Genomic DNA, 20,759 nt, shown 5'->3' on the forward strand with positions numbered 1-20,759 from the left:
TTAGCAGACTTAGTTTTATGCCAGGGGCGCTTTATGCAGTCGCAAGCATTCCAAATTCTACATTGACATTTATAACCCCAACAGGGCCAGAAGGGTTAGGATGTTCTTTGTAAAAATATTTTCCTTATCCCTGGACTGTTTATAGGGATCCATGCACCCCCAGGGACTGTATTGCTGCCATGCAAAGACTTCAAGGGGGATATTTGAGCAGGAGTCAGAAGAATTCTTAGAAAGCACAGAGGACTACCAAGCATCAGAAGAAAAGACAGAGGCCCAGGAGTAGATGATGGGGTGGCCCCGAGAAATCCCCAGAGGTCTGGACGGTCTTGTGTGCCAGCTCCTCGAACCAAGACCTTGTCATTGGCAGGGTCTCTCATGCCGGCTTCCGACACATAAGCACAAGGTAATTTTCTACAAGGATATTGCTATGCTTTTTTTTCTATAATAATTTTATATGGAATCTCTTTCTTTGGGTTCGTGTTTTGGTGAGACTGATTTTTAGGTACTTTTAGAATGGAGGCTGCTATGACACAGTATTGCCAGCCTGGGAGCAGTAGGGCTCCCTCTTGTGTTGTCATTAAAATGTATTCAACTCTTAATTGGAGGCTGTAGACTTCTGTTTTTGGCTGATGCTCCCAGATTGGCCAATTGATTTTTGAGCTTTTGCCTTTGGAAGTTGATTTTTGTCCTTGCTGTTCTCATGTCATTAAGACTGTCAGAAGAATTTGCTTCTTTGCTTTCTCTTTCACAATTTTAATATCATATTTTGAGTTCTTTGAATATATTTTGTTGATTGGCTTTTTGAAATGTGACCGCTGGAGTCTCAGTGTACCTTTTGCATTCACATTTTTCCTTATCTTACATTTAAATTAAGGGATAGTTTGCATAAATAAAGTTTAGGTATATTAAATGTAAGCTATTTGTGAGTTTTTACAATAACTTTACAATTTTACAACTGTATATTTTTACAATAACTCATTTAACTACAACACCAATCAAGAAATACAAGATTTTTGTTACTCACAAATTATTTTATGCCATTTTCTAGTTGACTCCCTACTTCAGAAAAACATGGTATTGATTTCTCTAATCTAGCTTTATTGAGATGTATTGGCAAATAACATTCTGGAAGGTTAAGTTGTACAATGTGATAATTGATACATGCATATATTACAAAATGATTACCACAATAAGGTCATATAACACTACAATTATATCACCTAATTAGCTCTCTTTTTTGGTAAGATGATTTAAGATCTACTCTCTCAGCAGCTTTGAATTAGATAATACAGTAGCGTGCTGTGATTCATGGGGTTGCAGAGAGTCGGACACGACTGAGCGACTGATCTGATCTGATCTGATGGTTAACATAATTGCCATACTGTGTATTAGATCCCCAGAACCTATCCGTCTTATAAATGGAAGCTTATACCCTTCGACAAATATCTCCCCATTTCTCTCAACCCCAATCCCTGGTAACACCATTCTACTTTGTATGTCTAGGATTTTAACGTTTTTAGATTCCATATACAGGTGAGATCATACAGTAGTTGCCTTTCTTATTGTCATATTTCACTTAGCATGATGCCTTCAAGATCCATTCATGTTGTTGCAAAAAAGCAGTATAAGCTTTTCTATAGATAAATAAACAATAATTTTTGCCATACATTTTACTGAGAACTAATGTGTATATGCATGCATTCATGCTCAGTCGCTTCAGTCATGTCTGACTCCTTGTGACACTATGAACTGTAGCCTGTCAGTCTTCTAAGTTCATGGGATTCTCCAAGCAAGAATTCTGAAGTGGGTTACCATGTCCTTCTCCAGGGGATCTTCCCAACCTAGGGATTGACCCTGTGTCTCCTGCACTGCAGGCAGATGCTTTACCAACTGAACCACCAGGAAACCCAAAATATTTAGACTTATATACAAATATTTATATATTTTTCTTTTTTCTTCAGAATATTTTGAATATTTGGTGTTGATTTTGTCTTGTCTAAGAAGCATTTTCTTAAACCAAGGCTATAAAATATTCCCTTACACTTATTTCTAGAAGTTTTGTAGCTTTAGCTTTTATGGCATGCTGTGAGTTTATGTTTCATCTCTTCACCAAATACACTGAGACATAATTAAATATACTTATTTATATTTAATAAATATACATTTGATACAATATGTTTGATGTGTTTTGACATGCAAAACCATCCATGTAACCACCATCATGGTCAAGATGCAACACATATCCATCATCCCTAAACTTTCCCTCAAGCTCCCTCCTTATGAGTACCCTGTATCGTCACTAGTCCCAGGAAACCAATTTTTTGTCACTAAAGCTTTGTCAGTACTGCAATTTCATGTGAATAGAATCACATAGTATGAAATTTTTTACTTTTTGGTTTCTTTCACTGGGTGTAGTTTTGAAATGTATCCATATTGGGGTGATGCAATAGTTCACATTCTTTTTGTTTCATTGTATAAATACACCACACTTCATGTATCCAGGTACATGATGATGGACATTTAGCTTTTTCTCCCTGGTGGCTCAGAGGTTAAAGCGTCTGCCTCCAATGCGGGAGACCTGGGTTCGATCCCTGGGTCGGGAAGATCCCCTGGAGAAGGGAATGGTAACCCACTCCAGTATTCTTGCCTGGAGAATCCCATGGACGGAGAAGCCTGGTAGGCTACAGTCCATGGGGTCGCAAAGAGTCGGACACGACTGAGTGACTGAACAGAACATAGCTCTTAACAATAGAGCTGCACAAATATTTGTGCACATGCATTTACATAACTGTGTGGAGATATTTTTCATTCTATTGTATAAATATCTATGTGTGGAATTGATCGATATATGTAAATATATGCTAACTTTATAAGAGATTTACAAAGATTTTTGCCATTATACACTCTACACACACTCTCAACAACAATACATGAGGGTTACTAACTGCTTGACATGCTCAATATAACTTGCCAGTCTTAATTTCATCCCTCAAGTGGATACAGCGTGATATCAAACTGTGGTTGGAATTTCCTTGATAACTAAAGATGCTGATTATTGTTTTATGCATCTATTGGCCCTCTCTGTAATTTCTTTGGTTAAGTGACTCTCAAATCTTTTATCCATTTCCTAATTTGAATGTCTTTCCAATTTCTAGATTGGATCGTTTGTCTCTTTATTGAATTTTAAGAGTTCTTTATATTTTCTAGGCATAAGTTTTGTCACATATGTATTATGCAAATATTTTACCATGTTCTAGTTTGCTTTTGCTTTTTTATCAGTGTCTTTTGGTATTGCTAAAGAAGTACAATATACTGATTTTGACTTTTATAGTTTGTGTGTTTTGTCTTATATTCAAGAAATATTTGCAAAACATAAGCTAATTGACATTTTATCCAATTCTATTTTTAAAAAGTTTTATAATATCAGCTTTTGCAGCCAGGATATAATCCATTTTCAGTTTATTTTGTTTTATATGATATGAGAAAAGTGTATGTTTTTATGCAACATAGTTGAAAAGGTAGTTCTCTTAGGACTTTGTAAAGCATATGTTCTCTGTCTCTGCTAGGAAAGAATTCTTTGAGAGGCAGTGACAAATCAGGAAGGAGTTTATTAGTATAGGGCACTTGTGAGAGATACAAGTGGGCAGGCAAGGAAGTACTGTCCTGAAAGTTTGGTGGGCTGCATTTTTATAATCAGTGGGTCTTCTTTTCCTCCCAAGGAAGAAGACCACCTTCTTCCTCATTCTTAGGTAGATGTCACGCTTCCATCATTAGCTTCTCCTCCCAACCAGTCAGGTGAGTTTTCTTGTCCCTGCTTCCATCACTGAATTTCCTTGGCAGCTTTATAGAAAATTAATTGACTTTATCAATATGGATCTATTTCTTGACCTCTATTTTGATCTATTTGTCTATATTTACACTAATACCAAACTGTCTATTTAAATGTAGCTTTATAAATAAGTCTTGGTATAATTTCCTCTGGGTTCTGCTTTGCTGGTTCCATTTTCTGTCATATATGAGAAGGTGATATACCTCAGAACTTGCTGCAAAGCCACCTTCTCGGGTACTAGAGGAGGCTGTCCATGGTAAGTTGCCTCAGAACGAAACTCACTGGGAAAGTGTCTGTGGGGACCTTACTGCTGAAACAGAGATAGATTCTTCTGGGTGTCCCATATGCCGCTAACCTCCAGACAGCAGCAAACACATCAGAAACAGGTACAGAACTGTCTTCTAACTCTGGAGTCCAACTATCACCTTCTACGGACAAACCTTAGTATAGCGTCAGCTGGCAAGGGAAAAATATTCCAGGATCATAGTTAGAACAATTAAAAGAAAGTTTAGATCTGAAATGCAATTACATTTTTAACTTTCACAGCTTACATAGAGTTAATATTGTATGACTATACCTGAAATGTAAAAGCTTTGGAATTACATAGCTCCATTTACCATTAACCTATCCTTTATTTTAAAGTGTATTTCATCTCTATATTAAATAAAAACTCATAAGGAAATGTAATAACTTTCTGCTTTATTCATACATATTCTAAATAAAGAAAAATAATCTTTTATGTTTTCTCATTTTTATGATTTTAATGCTCATCAATTTCTTCTTGATGATAGTTTTTAGTATCTACATATATTCATAGCATCCTGAATGTAAAGATGAAGTTTTGGAGCAAGAATAGATTATTACTATTTACAGCAATAGCTGAATAGGTTTTCATTGACCTAGTCCTTCTGACAAAGGTCTGTATAGTCAAAACTGTGGTTTTTCCAGTAGTCATGTATGGATGTGAAACTTGGACCATAAAGAAAGCTGAGCACTGCAGAATTAATGCTTTTGAACTGTGATGTTGGAGAAGACTCTTTAGAGTCTCTTGGACTGCAAGGAGATCAAGCCAGTCAATCCTGAAGGAAATCAGTCTTGAATATATTGGAAGGACTGATGCTGAAGCTGAAGCTCCAATAATTTGGCCACCTGATGAGAAGAACTGACTCATTGGTAAAGACCCTGATGTTGGAGAAGATTGAAGGCAGGAGGAAAAGGGGATGACAGAGGATGAGATGGTTGGATTGGCATCACTGACTTGATGGACATAGTTTGAGCAAGCTCTAGGAGTTGGTGATGAACAGGGAAGCCTGACATGTTGCAATCCATGGGGTTGCAAAGAATCAGACACGACTGAGTGACTGAACAAAACTGAGGCCTTCTGAGGTTACTGATGAGAGACAGCTGTCATTCTACATATATGAGGGCCTGCACTACATAACAGAAATCCTGAAATTGGAAATCTAGAGCTTATGTAGAAAATGAATAGTTGTTAACCTCCCTCAATGAAATGTAAATTCAAAATTGTGGGAAGATAAATATCTCATAATTATTTAACTATTTTTTAGATTTCAAAACGTGTCCTTTAAGTTAGATCTCAGGTTGCTTTACTCAGAAAACCTAACTAAGATGAAAAATAAAAATGTTCACTTTATGACACCTCCCTGCATTTCTGTCTAGTATAATTTCTTTTTCTTGAAAAAATTTTTTAAGTATTTCAGGTAGTATGGATCTATTGATGACAAGTTCTCTCTCTCTCTCTTTTTTTCCTGTATAAAACTGTCTTTATTTTGTTTTTAATCTTCAAAAAATATTTGCAGTGGAAATACAATACTGAATTGGCATTTTTATTAATTATTATTTTTTCATCATGTTTAGATTTGTGTTCCACAGTTCTTTGGGCTCCAATTTTCTGGTGAGAAGCCAGCATTAATTTCACTGCTGTTTCACTCCTTGTATGATACTTTTTTTTCCTTTTGTTTTATGTATATATATTATCCTTTATTTTAAGCAGTTTGACTATGATGTACCTAGGCATGATTTTCTTACTATTTATCGTGCTGGATGTTTGTTGAGACTCCCAAATCTATAAACTGAAGTCTTTAAGATTCATGTCAATGTATGGCAAAACCAATTGAATAATGTAAAATAATTAGCTTCCAATTAAAAAAAAAAGAAAATTTGTGAAATTTTTGGCCATTATTTTTTCCAAATCTTTTCTACCTTATTTTCTAGCTCATTCCTTTCTAGAACTCTAATTACACATGTGTTGCATAATTGAACATAGTTTTCCAGGTGTTTGAGGATCTATTTACATTTTTCATTGTTTTCTTTTTTTATTTTTTGGTTTTTATTTTTATTTTTTGCAGGTGGATTTTTTTTTCTATTTTCTTTTTTTTTAAATTTTTTAATTGGAGGCTAAGTACTTTACAATATTATATTGGTTTTGCCATACATTGACATGAATCTGCCCCAGGTGTACATGTGTTCCCCATTTTGAACCCCTCTCCCACCTCCCTCTAATCCTCTTCACATTGTATTCTTGCTTTTGATATATCTTCACAGTTACTGTTTTTTTACTCTGTTATCTCAATTCTATGAATCTCATCCCATTAAGTTGTCCTTTTTTTTTTTTTTTCAGATAATGTATTTTAGTTCTATCGTTTTTCTTTTTTCCTGTGGTTTCTATTTCTCTTCTAAGGTTTCTAGTATGCTTATGAGAAAGCACATTTTCTTTGATATCACTGAACATAGTGATGGCAGCTGTTGTAAAATCTCAGTTTAGTAATTTCAATGTTGAATTATATATATCATTAGCTTTACACTGACAGCCTTATGTCTTGCAAATCATCACGTAATCCTGGCTTTTTTATGTAAAATAATTTTGGATTTCAACTACATTCTAGTGAATATATTGTAGAGATTCTGTTGTATTAAACTGAAAATTGTTGGTACTTTTAGTTTTAGCACGTAAAAAACTTAGACCAAAACTGAAAATTCTTTTACTTGAGTGGTAGTTCAAATCTGTTTAGTACTTTTGTACTTCTGGACTGCTTTGAGTCTTTTTCACACAAATGCTTCAGAAGTCAACCAGAAATGTGAGCAAAATATATTCAGAGATTTTGAATTTGAAATGCAAAAAAGCAAAATGGCTGTCTGAGGATGTCTTACAAATAGCTGAGAAAAGAAGAGAAGTGAAAGGCAAAGGAGAAAGAAGAAAGATATACCCATCTAAATGCAGAATTCCAAAGAATAGCAAGGAGTGATAAAAAATCCTTCCTAAGTGAACAATGCAAAGAATAGAGGAAAACAATAGAATGGGAAAGACTAGGGATATCTTCAATAAAATTATAGAAACCAAAGGAATATTTCTTGCAAAGATGGACAAAATAAAGGGCCAAAACAGTATGGACCTAAGCAGAAGCAGAAGATATTAAGAAGAGGAGGCAAGAATACACCGAACTATATTAAAAAACATCTTAATGACCCAGATAACCATGATGGTGTGATTCATCACCAAGAGCCAAACACCCAAGAGTGCAAAGTCAAGTGGGCCTTAGGAAACATCACTATAAACAAACCTAGTAGAGGTTATGGAATTCCAGCTGAACTATTTCTTAAAAGATGATGCTGTGAAAGTGCTGCATTCAATATGCCAGCTAGTTTGGAAAATTCAGCAGTGCCCACAGGACTGGAAAAGGTCAGTTTTCAACCTAATCCCCATAAAGGGCAATGCCAAATAATGTTCAAACTACCTCGCACTTGCACTCATTTCACATGCTAGCAATGTAATGCATAAAATCCTCCAAGCCAGGCTTCAACAGTATATGAACCAAGAATTTCCAGATGTACAAGCTGGATTTAGAAAAGGGAGAAGAACCAGAAATCAAACTACCAACTTCTGCTGGAATATAGAAGTAGCAAGAAAATTCCAGGGAAACATTTACTTCTGCTTCATTGACTATGCTAAAGCCTTTGACTGTGTGGATCACAACAAACAGTGGAAAATTCTTAGAGATGGGAATACAAGACCATCTTACCTGCCTCCTGAGAAACCTACATGCAGGACGAGAAGCAACAGTTAGAACCAAACATGGAAATACAGACTGGTTCAAAATTGGGAAAGGATATATATTGTCATTCTGTTTATTTAATATATAATGCACAGTACATCATGTGAAATGCTGGGCTGGATGAGCTCAAGCTGGAATTAAGATTGCCAGTAGAAATATCAATAACCTCAGATATTCACATGACACCACCTGTATGGCAGAAAGTGAAGAGGAATTAAAAAGCCTCTTGAAGGTGAAAGAGGAGAGTGAAAAAGCTGGCCTAAAACTCAACATTCAAAAAACGAAGTTCATGAAAGCCAGTCCATTACTTTATTGTAAATACATGGAGAAACAGTGGAAACAATGACTGACTTTATTTTCTTGGGCTCCAAAATCACTGCAGACAGTGACTGCAGCCATGAAATAAAAAGATGCTTGCTCTTTGGAAGAAAAGCTATGACAAACCTAGACAGCGTATTAAAAAGTAGAGACATTACATTACCAACAAAGGTCTGCATAGCCAAAGCTATGACTCTTCCAGTAATCATGTATGGATATGAGATCTGGACAATAAAGAAGGCTAAGCATGTAAGAATTAACACTTTCAAACTGTGGTGTTGGAGAAGACTCTTGAGAGTCCCTTGGACAGCCAGGAGGTCAAACCAGCCAATCTTAAAGGAAAGCAATCATGAATATTCATTGCAAACACTGATGTGGAAGCTGAAGCTCCAAAACTTTGGCCACCTGGTGCAAAGAGTCAACTCATTAGAAACGACCTTGATGCTGGGAAAGATTGAAAACAGAAGGAGAAGGGGGTGACAGAGGATGAAATGGTTGGATGGCAACACTGACTCAGTGGATATGAGTTTGAGCAAGCTCCAGGAGATGGTGATGGACAGGGAAGCCTGGTGCATTGCAGCCCATGGGGCACAACTAAATGATTGTGGACAACTCTGGCTCTCACTTTCTAGGCTTCTTTCCTCACATTCCAGCTGTTCTGGTTACCTCAGACTCTATCTTTCATGTCAGAAAGTTTGTTGGTGCTTATTTTGAATCTTAAATTGAAGTAAGTAGAGAAAACCACTAGATCATTCAGGTATGACCTAAATCAAATCCCTTATGATTATACAGTGATGACAAATAGATTCAAGGGATTAGATCTGATAGACAGAGTGCCTAATGAGCTACGGTCAGAGGTTCGTGACATTGCACAGGAGGCAGTGATCAAGACCATCCCCAAGAAAAAGAAATACAAAAAGGCAAAATGGTTGTCTGAAGAGGTCTTACAAATAGCTGAAAAAAGAAGAGCAGTGAAGGCAAAGGAGAAAAGGAAAGATATAAGCATCTGAATACAGAGTTCCAAAGAATAGCAAGGAGAGATACAAAAGCCTTCCTCAGTGATCACTGCAAAGAAATAGAGGAAAACAACAGAATGGGAAAGACTAGAGATCTCTTCAAGAAAATTAGAGATACCAAGGGAACATTTCATGCAAAGACTGGCACAATAAAGGACAGAAAAGGTATGGACCTAACAGAAGCAGAAGATATTAAGAAGTGGCAAGAATACACAGAAGAACTAAACGAAAAAGATCTTCATGACCCGGATAACCACAATGGCGTGATCACTCACCTAGAGCCAGACATCCTGGAATGCAGAGTCAAGTAGGCCTTAGAAAGAATCACTATGAACAAAGCAAGTGGAGGTGATGGAATTCCAGTTGAGCTATTTCAAATCCTAAAAGATGATGCTGTGAAAGTGCTGCACTTAATATGTCAGCAAATTTGGAAAACAGCAGTGGCCACAGGAGTGGAAAAGGTCAGTTTTCATTCCAATCCCAAAGAAAGGCAATTTCTTCAAACTATTGCACAATTGCACTCATCTCACATGCTAATAAAATAATGTTCAAAATTCTCCAAGACAGGCTTCAACAGTATGTGAGCTGTGAACTTCCAGATGTTCAAGCTGGCTTTAGAAAAGGCAGAGGAACCAGACAGCAAACTGCCAATATCCACTGGATCATCAAAAAAGCAAAAGAGTTCCAGAAACACATAAACTTCTGCTTTATTGACTATGCCAAAGTTTTTGACTGTGTGGATCACAACTGTGGAAAATTCTTGAAGTGATCAGAATACCAGACAACCTTACCTGCCTCTTGAGAAATCTGTATGCAGGTCAAGAAGCAACAGTTAGAACTGGACATAGAACAACTGACTGGTTCAAATTAGGAAAGGAGTATATCAAGGCTGTATATTGTCACCCAGCTTATTTTACTTATATAGAGTGTATGTCAGGTGAAATGCCTCACTGGATGAAGCACAAGCTGGAATCAAGATTTCTGGGAGAAATATCAATAACCTCAGACACACAGATGACACCACCCTTATGGCAGAAGGTGAAGAAGAACTAAGGAGCCTCTTGTTTAAAGTGAAAGATAGTGAAATAATTAGCTTAAAAGTCAACATCCAGAAAACTAAGATCATGGCATCCAGTCCCATCACTTCATGGCAAATAGATCGGGAAACAATGGCAACAGTGACAGATTTTATTCTGGGAGGCTCCAAAATCACTGCACATGGTCACTGCAGCCATGATATTAAAAGATGCTTGCTCCTTGGAAGAAAAGCTGTGACTAACCTAGACAGCTTATTAAAAAGCAGAGATGTTACTTTGCCAGCAAAGGTCCACCTAGTCAAAGCTATGGTTTTTCCAGTGGTCATATATGGATGTGATAGTTGGACTGTAAAGAAAGCTGAGCACTGAAGAATTGATGCTTTTGAGCTGTGGTGTTGGAGAAGACTCTTGAGAGTCCTGTGAACTGCAAGGAGATACAACCAGTCCATCCAAAAGGAAATCAGTTCTGAACATTCATTGGAAGAACTGATGTTGAAGCTGAAACTCCAATACTTTGGCCACCCGATGAGAAGAACTGACTCATTTGTAAAGACCATGATGCTGGAGAAGATTGAAGGCAGGAGGAAAAGGGGATGGCAGATGATGAGATGGTTGGGTGCCATCACTGGCCCAATGGACATAGTTTGAGTAAGCTCTGGGAATTGGTGATAGACAGGGAAACCTGGCATGATGCAGTCCATGGCGTTGCAAGTAATCAGACACAACTGAGTGACTAAACTGAACTGAACTGGAATCTTAATCTTTTCACAAACAGTGCTAGCTGTGTTCTTCATTCAAACCAAAACTCTATTAGAGAGTAATCATCTTGTGTACTTACCTTCTTCCTAGTGCTGAATGCATTCTAGATGTGTCTGCTTTTATCCTGTCTCTACTGTCTTCAAATAGTTTCTCTTTGTATTTCTTCCAGAGTTTGTAATTGTTATCTTCAAGATGTTTAACAGACCAAGTTCTGAACTCCTTTAGATGAGAAGCAAAATTTCTACTTGACTTTACTTCTGTGAAAGTTACAACCCAAACATTTTAATAAAATATTTTATGCAATTTAAATACTTTTTCATCTAATTAGTTGAAATTATCTAATTTCAACTGAATCATTAAGTTGAAAATTGATGCAGGTAATATAAAATTATATGAAGTGTCTTAAGAAAAGAAAATGTAGTTCAAGACATTATGTGCCTACAAATTATTGGAAAGTTTGAAATAACCAAGAGCCTGTCACTGGAATTAGTGATTGAAGAACACTTGACCATTAATTGAAATCTGCAGGTCAAGAAAATGTTGCTGCTTGTTGTAACCATTTTACAGTCTTCTCAAAGCACTCACAAAAATAGGGAACAGGAATTTAGTCTATCTCCTGCAGGAAACTCTCAGCACTCAGGTTCTTACTAGTTTGCTTTTCTATATAATCAAGATGAAAGAAAGATGACCTCAACTTTGCCTTCTACCTTACTATCATGAGGAAAACTGAGAAAAGAATGAAACTGAAATAAAGGTCAAAGGAGAGCTAAGAAAAGAGATAAATTGAACCTATGGTGATGTCATAGTCTATGATTAACAATTTGCCTGCAACTCATTATTTGATGTTCAGATGTTTCTTCAGTTATTGGACTGATGAATTTATTTTATCTACTGAATCTTATATAACTGGATTTTTTTTTCACTTTTTGCAATACAGTAGACAAAAATTATCCTGGAACTATTTCAAGTGTATTAGTTAATGGACAAACCCTACTTCCTCCATTTCATACCATACATTGGGTGAAAAGTTCTCTGAAATCAATCACACATTGCTCCAATTTCTATCTAGAAAGCATCTTGATTAAATTAGATATTTAGGTGTGTGCAACTGAGAATCTTTTGAAAAGCACAGAGTTTTAAGATTTTCATCTTTACTTTTCCCCTCTGCTATTTGGATGGTGATGATGGTTTAGTCACTAAATTGTGTCTGACTCTTGTGACCCCAGGGACTGTAGCCTGCCAGGTTCCTCTGTCCATGGGATTCTCTAGGCAAGAATGCTAGAGTGGGTTGCCATTTCCATCTCCACCCCTGGAATTGAACCTGGGTCTCCTGCATTGCAGGTAGATTCTTTACATACTGAGCTATGAGGGAAGACTTTTGGATAAAGGGAAGCTATTTGGATAAAGCTAGCTTATTGCAAAAGAAAACTAACAAGAGTGTGAAGCTGAGTTGTGAAAGACAGAAAAAGAAAAGCTATTCATTTATTCAACAAATATATATTGAATGCTTACTATGAATCAGGCACTATCCTAGAGATGGGCTAAAAATTTAGCAAAACGGGAAAAAATTTCCCATGGAGGTTGAAATAGAGATGTAAATGAAAAGCATATATATATATAAAATCTTAAATACAGATAAAAATATGTGTTAAAGAGAAAAAGCAAATTATAGATGAGGATGTTTTCCAGAGGTTGACCTCTGAGTCAAGACTCAACACACTGTTGTAATGCAAGTCTATGAATCGAGCCATATCTGATCAGAAATGTCTTGAACTTTCTAGTGATTATTTATTTATTTTGATGTGGACCATTTTCAAAGTCTCTATTTTGGCCATGAGGCATGTGGAATATTAGCCCCTTGACCAGGGATCATACTCTCAGTCCCTGCATTGGAAGGTGAAATCTTAACTACTGGACCACCCAATGACTTAAGCCAATAGATTCCCTTTCCTTATGCTGGATTATATTGTGCTTCATTTACATGAAAATCAAAGCTACTGACCAACATGCCACAGTCCTTTTATAATTTTTTAAGATGTATTCTTTACACTTTCATCTCCATATCTATCTTTCCTTTACGTGCAGAGTATGTTTTGTGGATCGGTCTTCCCTTGTGGCTCAGACATAAAGAATCTGCCTGTAACACAGGAGACCCAGGTTAAATCCCTCAGTAGGGAAGACCCCTGGAGAAGGCAATGGGGACCTACTCCAGTGTTCTTGTGTAGAGAATTCCATGGACAAAGAGTCTGGTGTGTTATAGTCCATGGCATCACAAAGAGTCAGACAGCTGAGAGACTAACACTTTCGTTTTCACTGGGTTCTCCAGAGAAACACAACCAATAGACCATATTCACATATGTTCTAGTCACAGAAATTTTTTCATACAACTATAGAGATTACCCTAAGTCCACAACTGTGTTAAGAAGTGATTCTAGAAATGTGACTAACTGCAGTATTTTTCAGATTTATTTTTGCCCTGATACCTTCCAGGTCTTTGAACAGATTTTTTTAAAGGTTTATGCTGAGGACTTGGCCTGCACCCCATGGGGAATTGTTTGCTTGGGAAGATACACTGAGCAGACAAGATGGCCAAGAAACCCAGGAATTCTGCAACTATTAGGAGGAACTGCTGTGCACATTTGAGAACTGTTGGAAGCAGCAGTAGCCATTGTTATAGCTCTGTTGGTAGTCTCTAAAAATGGTATAGCTGGAAATAAAGACTGAGTCAGTAATCATCTCACTTGGGAGTTTCTGCTGATTTTAGGAGAGTTGCTAGGGAGTTCTATCAGCTACATCTCAGTCAAGAACTACTGACAGAAGTGCAACAGTCAAGTGGGAGAAGACTTCGATGCTAAGTGCCTGAAATCTTTTCTGACCTCCCGTTGTGAGCCACTCATGAGAGGAGAGGGTGAATTTTTCTTCATTATCTCACAGAAGAGGAAGAATAAACATTTCTAGAAAATCTAAAAGTCTAGAAATTGTGTTGGCTGAGTCCAGCAACAGAAAGTTTGACTTTAACTTCATTTCAAATACAGGAAATGAAAACAGTGGCATATGTGTGTACAGCAGGCAATTATCTGTTTTTTTTTTTTTTTTTTTTTTCTTCTCTTACCTGCCTTGGGTCTATGCAACAGAGAGTTGTGAGAAAGAATGAGGAAAATTAGGGGACTGGTCAAGCCCTCTAGGATGCTACCCAAGATTTTTTCATCCTATTCCATATCCTTGAGGCACACACTTGATTGGAGATTTTTTCATCGCCGTCAGTCTTGGAAGAAGTGAAGTATTGTTTCTATGGCCCATATCTAAACACTGCATGGCTATCCTTCAGTCCTCAAACTGGCTTTTTGCCGTTGTTCTTCAAAGCCTCAGTTTTACTAGCTACGATACCACCCTTTCTCATGCCTCACACTATGTGTTCCTATGCCCCTCTCCTTGGTGCAGAAACTGAATTTGTAGAGTTCAGACGTAACTAGACTAAAAAGGATAACTTTGCTTCTTTATTTGCAATGATAAAGCAGGCTTTATTTGTCTTGGTGAAGTCCAAGAATGAAAAGGGTTTTCCTCCTTACCTAGTGACCTCAGAAAATTCAGTCCTGTGTTACCTATTGTAATATGGATTTTCCATATTTACTTCTCTTTTCTTAATTTGCAACACTTTTCAGCTTCTAATGAGTGATAGGGCAACCTGGGACTAATTGCCAGTATTAATCTTCCCCTGTTTCCTGTTGGGCCTACATCCTATTTGCTCATTGAAAGGATTGGAACTGTGCCAAAATTAATCTTGCAATAATGGATCCCTGGAGTTTTGGAAAGTATAAACATAAACCAGCATGCTGGGGCCACAACTAATAGGAGACAAAAGAAAAGTTCTTCAATGATGCTTTAGGGGATACTTCTCATAATTCTCAGCAGAGGAGGTAGGAACACAGTTTGGAGGTATTGAGATGTCAGTAGTAGAAAGATAATAGAGTCATTTAAAAATAGAAATGATTGTAGTAATATTAAATCTTATTTTTATTAGATTTTTAGGTTTCACTGACTTCTAATAGCTTTGTGCTAGGGAACATAGAGAAATAGGCCCTGTTGGATTATTTTATGTGGAAAATTGAGTAAAATTAGTGTCTGGGTATAGTGATAGAGAGGTCTCCGATGATAACTTTAGAAATGTTCTAATCATCCCATGAGTTTTAGTCTATCTATGAGTGATGATTAAAAAGAACAGGTAGGGAAAGCAAAGCACAAATACACAAGGTGGACTTAAAAGTTGGAGAATAATATAGGGCCGTGGGGTGACAAATAGAGCATCACCAATGAATTGTAGTAGGCACAGGAATGACTATAAATAAGTACCATAAAATATGCTCCCCTAGTCCATGGAACTTACTTTCTTTCTATCAGCCATCTCTGAAAGACTAATTCCTTTTGAAAGTCTTCTCTGGGTAATTGAAAAAGAAAGGACAGAAACTGCTAATTCCTTATCAGAAACGAATTTTCACCATTTAGTTCATTCACTGTCTATTCTCAAACATCACATGAAACTGTGACAATGGTATATTAAAAATGTCTCTGAAGGAGTAAAGGAAGTATAACTGACTTATTTTTCCTTACAGACTTTCTACTGTCTTTAGTTCTCACACTCCTAACATTCTGTGGACAAATAATCTACTTCATGACTCATAAATGGGAACTGAGGAGGTAAAATAATTTACATTGCTCAGGGACTATCCTGGTGGTTTGTTTTGTTAGATGTCTACTGATGCATGAAAGTATTTGGAAGAGCCAGAGTTTTAGTAACGGTAGTAATAATAATAATAAAAGCAATGGTAGGGTATCAGGAGAACTTGGGTCTGGTTAATGTTCTATAACTTCTTGGCTGTGTGATACATTAACACAATTATAACTTTGCAGTCTGATCTGATAGATTGTGAGCTGAATCTCTGTTCCCAGATTCTCCAAATAAGGCTTAAAATTCCATCATCTCTTTCATGACTTTACATTATGCCTTTCGCAGATGCCATCTTTCAAAAAATCAAATATTTAGTCATCAGTTCATTAAACAAATAGTTCCTGAGTATCAATTTGTATTTATGTTTTGGGAAATATAAAACTGCTTCCAAAGCATTCACACTCTGATATATGAGAAAGTAGAGGCTGGTACTTTCATAATACATTACATACACAATAGAAAGTCACTAAATTAAGAGAAGGGAAAGTTCATGTCCCTCTTATCATTGGAGACCAGAGTAGTCAGAGGTCACAGCTTCTATCTGAGTTTCAAAAAGGAATAGAAAGTGCATAACGTTTTCCAGGTGAAGGGGAAAGAATGAGTAAAAGCACAGAGGTGAGATACTGCAAGATGAGAAGACACAGTCTTGCTGTTTGTTGAAGAAGGCAAAGTGATTTACAATTATTTCAGTTAAGAACAGTACTCAACCTCAGATAGATATAATTTAAAAATAGATATGTAGCAACTAGATCTATCACTTTAATTTATCAATAAATTGACACATTATCGTGATAATAAATTGACACGATTAAAGTGATGGCTTGTCTATTCAGTGTGCATGCTCTGTCGCTAAGTCATGTCCGACTCATTGTGATCCCGTGAACTCTAGCCCACCAAGATCCCCTGTTCATGGGATTTCCCAGGCAAGAATTCTGAAGTGGGCTGCCATTTCTTTCTCCAGGGGACCTTCCTGACTTAGGGATCAAACCCGCATCTCCTTCATGAGAGATGTATTCTTTACCACTGAGCCACCAGGGAAGCCCTGTCTACTTAGAGAACATATCAAGTCTACCTATTAGCCTACTGGTCACTATGCTACACTCAGGTAGAAAAATGAAACTGATATTTTGCTTCTCTTGAAATGAGAGAATGTGAAGCAAAAATATTCAAAGATGGTATAGATTAAGAAATATACCTTGAAAATGTAGGATCGACAGCTGGTCTCTTCAACTGAGCTACTTTAGGTAGAAGTTTTTCTTTTTGTGTTCTTCTTTTGTGCCTTATATTTTCAACTATTTGGTTGCTTTGATCATTTTATTACTTTAAAAATTCAAACTTGATTTTAGTTGAATTGCAAAAAGGATTTTCTCATCCTTTAGTAAGGAGAAATTGGAGAAGCTGAAACTCCTTGAGGCCAGGTGACCCGAGGCAATGTTGATTTCTGTTGGAAATCTGGGTAAAATGTGAACAGACACAATGGCTCATCTTGAAGTAATGTCTGATGTGTTTGATTTATTTTCTTTTGAAGTTTGAAACTACGATTAGAGCAGAATCAGAGAATTATCTTGGCAGAATGGTAGGTATTTAGTAATATCAATGGCCAACCTGACTGTAATAACTTTGTGTTTCTGTAGAGTCACTTAAATATACTAAAATCCCACCCAACTCTCTTCTACTAAGTGTGTGAAATCGATTGATTAAGTGGAAAGGATGTACTTAAGTCAACACAATATTATTGTCTCTGTAAATGCATACAAATACGAATTTGGTATGCATGTTGGTCTGGTAGTTTTTTTTTTTTTTTAATTTATTTATTTTTTATTGGAGGCAAATTATTTTACAATATTATATTGGTTGGTTTTGCCATACATTGACATGAATTCGCCCCGGGTGTACATGAGTTCCCCCTCCTGAACCCCCCTCCCACCTCCCTCCTCCCTCCATCCTCCCTCTGGGTCATCTCCTCACGCCAGCCCCGAGCATCCTGTAACATGCATCGACCCTGAACTGGTGATTCATTTCACATATGACAACATACATGTTTCAATGCCATTCTCCCAAATCATCCCACCCTCACCCTTTCCCACAGAGTCCCAAAGACTGTTCTATACATCCGTGTCTCTTTTGTTGTCTCGTATACAGGGTTATCATTTGCATCTTTCTAAATTCCATATATATGAGTTAGTATACTGTATTGGTGTTTTTCTTTCTGGCTTACTTCACTCTGTATAATAGGCTCCAGTTTCATCCACCTCATTAGAACTGATTCAAATGCATTCTTTTAAATGGCTGAGTAATACTCCATTGTGTATATGTACCAAAGCTTTCTTATCCATTTGTCTGCAGATGGACATGTAGGTTGCTTCCATGTCCTGGCTATTATAAACAGTGCTGCAATGAACATTGGAGTACATGTGACTCTTTCAATTCTTGGTGTGTATGCCCAGGAGTGCAATTGCTGGATCATATGGAAGTTCTATTTCCAGTTTTCTGAGGAATCTTCACACTGTTCTCCATAGTGACTGTACTAGTTTGCATTCCCACCAACAGTGTAAGAGGGTTCCCTTCTCTCCACACTCTCTCCAGCATTTATTGCTTGTAGCCTTTTGGATAGCAGCCATTCTGACTGGTGTGAAATGGTATCTCATTGTGGTTTTGATTTGCATCTCTCTGATTATGAGGGATGTTGAGCATTTTTTCATGTGTTTGTTAGCCATCTTTATGTCTTCTTTGGAGAAATGTCTGTTTAGTTCTTTGGCTCATTTTTAATTGGGTTATTTATTTTTCTGGAATTGAGCTACAGGAGCTGCTTGTATATTTTGGAGATTAATCCTTTATCCATTGCTTCATTTGCTATTATTTTCTCCCATTCTGAAGGCTGTCTTTTCATTTTGCTTATAGTTTCCTTTGCTGTGCAGAAGCTTTTGCTTTTAATTAGGTCCCATTTGTTTATTTTTGCTTTTATTTCCAATATTCTGGGAGGTGGGTCTTGGAGGATCCTGCTGTGATTTATGTTGGAGAGTGTTTTGCCTACATTCTCCTCTAGGAGTTTTATAGAATCTGGTCTTACATTTAGCTCTCTAATCCATTTTGAGTTTATTTTGGTGTATGATGTTAGGATGTGTTCTAGTTTCTAATAAATCCTAATAAAATAATAGGATTAAAAACTAAAAATTGAATTAGATACATGTTTAAAGTATCTCCAAAGTAAGCTTAAGAAAAACTGACACTACTTGCTGAAAATTAAATAAGTTATGTAGCAGAAGTTGACATTTACTAGAAGTTTACAGTGTGGATGTGCTCTGCTCAGTGCTTTAATTTTCACAAGAAAACTAGAAAAGAGGTGCTATTAGTATTTTATGTTACACATGAAAAAGCTGAAGCAAAAAAATTACACAGATAGTAGATGATAGAGTTAGGATGACATGTAGGAAGTTTCTGACATTTCCATTCCCTAATTGCTATTTGAAGTAGGGAATGTGAAAATAATTTCCTAGACTTAAACACTATGAAAGATGCAGAAATGTCCCTGGAAACATGTACTCTTGAGTTTTTGAAACAATTCCATGAATTGACATGGTCCATTGGGCATTTCCTACTAGCATTAGTCCTTATCCCTTTTCCTATTTCCTGTTCCTCAATCCATAGTGGAACTATCTCCACCTTCCATGGCAAACACTGTTTCTTCATTTTTGTCCTCTGTAGATCAGTTTTGGGGAACAAGTCAACCATGCTAATTATTCCTCTGTCACAGAGTTCCTATTGATGGGATTCTCCAACCTTGGAGAAATCCAGTTCATCCTCTTTGCTGTTTTTCTGTGCCTGTATCTGATTATCCTGAGTGGAAACATCACCATTGCCACTGTCATCTGCCTGGATCACAGCCTCCACATACCCATGTATTTCTTCCTAGGGATCCTTTCCATCTCTGAGACATGCTATACCTTTGTCATTCTGCCCAAGATGCTCATAAATCTGTTGTCTCTGCTCAGAACAATCTCATTTATTAACTGTGCCACTCAGATGTTTTTCTTCCTCGGTTTTGCTGTCACTAATTGCATGCTCTTGGGAATCATGGGTTATGACCGCTTTGTTGCCATCTGTCATCCACTTCGGTACCCTATCCTATGAGCTGGCCAGTCTGTGGACAATTGGCAGCCACTTGTGCTGTAATTGGTTTTTTATTTTCATTGATAGGCTCGCTCTTAGTTTTTGAACTACCTTTCTGTGGCCCCAACAAGATTAACCATTACTTCTGTGACATATCACCAGTTATCCGCCTTGCCTGTACTGATTCCTATATAAATGAACTCATCATCTTCATTGGTGGAGTTTTAGCACTCATGGTCCCTATGACTTCTATCTGCATCTCTTATGGCTTCATTGTTCATACCATCCTGAGGATCCCATCAGCTGAAGGCAAGCGAAAAGCCTTCTCCACTTGTGCCTCCCACCTTACTGTAGTCATTGTCCACTACAGCTGTGCCTCATTTGTCTACCTGCGGCTGTCATCTAAGTACTCATCCGGTAAAGATAGACTTGTGACAGTGACGTACACAGTTGTGACTCCACTGTTGAACCCCCTGGTGTATAGCCTAAGGAACAAAGATGTCCAGATGGCCATTCAAAAAATGATTGGCAGAAGAGGATTTTATTCTGAAGCTCTGTAATGAGAATACTTCATATCTACAAAATACTCTTTTCTGAGGATATACCAATAACTGTAAAAGTGATGATAGTGTTGTCTTTCATTCACATAGTACTTCATAACGTCATAGTGAAAGCTTCTCCATGGTATTAATTTGATAGGTTTGGTGAAGTTCAGTCTTAAACTTGGGGTAATTATTAATACTATACATATTTGAAATGCTCTTATTTGAAACTTGAACGGGAAATATATTTTAAATTAATTTTATTGGAATATAGTTGTTTCCAAATGTTGTAGTAGTTTCTACTGTACAGAAAACTGAATAAACAGAAAACTGAATAAACTGTATATAT

General features: G+C 36.9%; 1 pseudogene; it reads left to right on the plus strand.

Moving 5' to 3' along the window:
- Positions 1-286: 286 nt before the first annotated feature.
- LOC129540437 (olfactory receptor 10R2-like) lies at positions 287-20,428 on the plus strand (annotated as a pseudogene).
- Positions 20,429-20,759: the final 331 nt, after the last annotated feature.

This window comes from Moschus berezovskii, chromosome 4, assembly GCF_049115385.1.
Source record: "Moschus berezovskii isolate FMDL1 chromosome 4, NW_MosBer_1.0, whole genome shotgun sequence".
Classification (NCBI taxonomy): Eukaryota; Metazoa; Chordata; class Mammalia; order Artiodactyla; family Moschidae; genus Moschus; species Moschus berezovskii.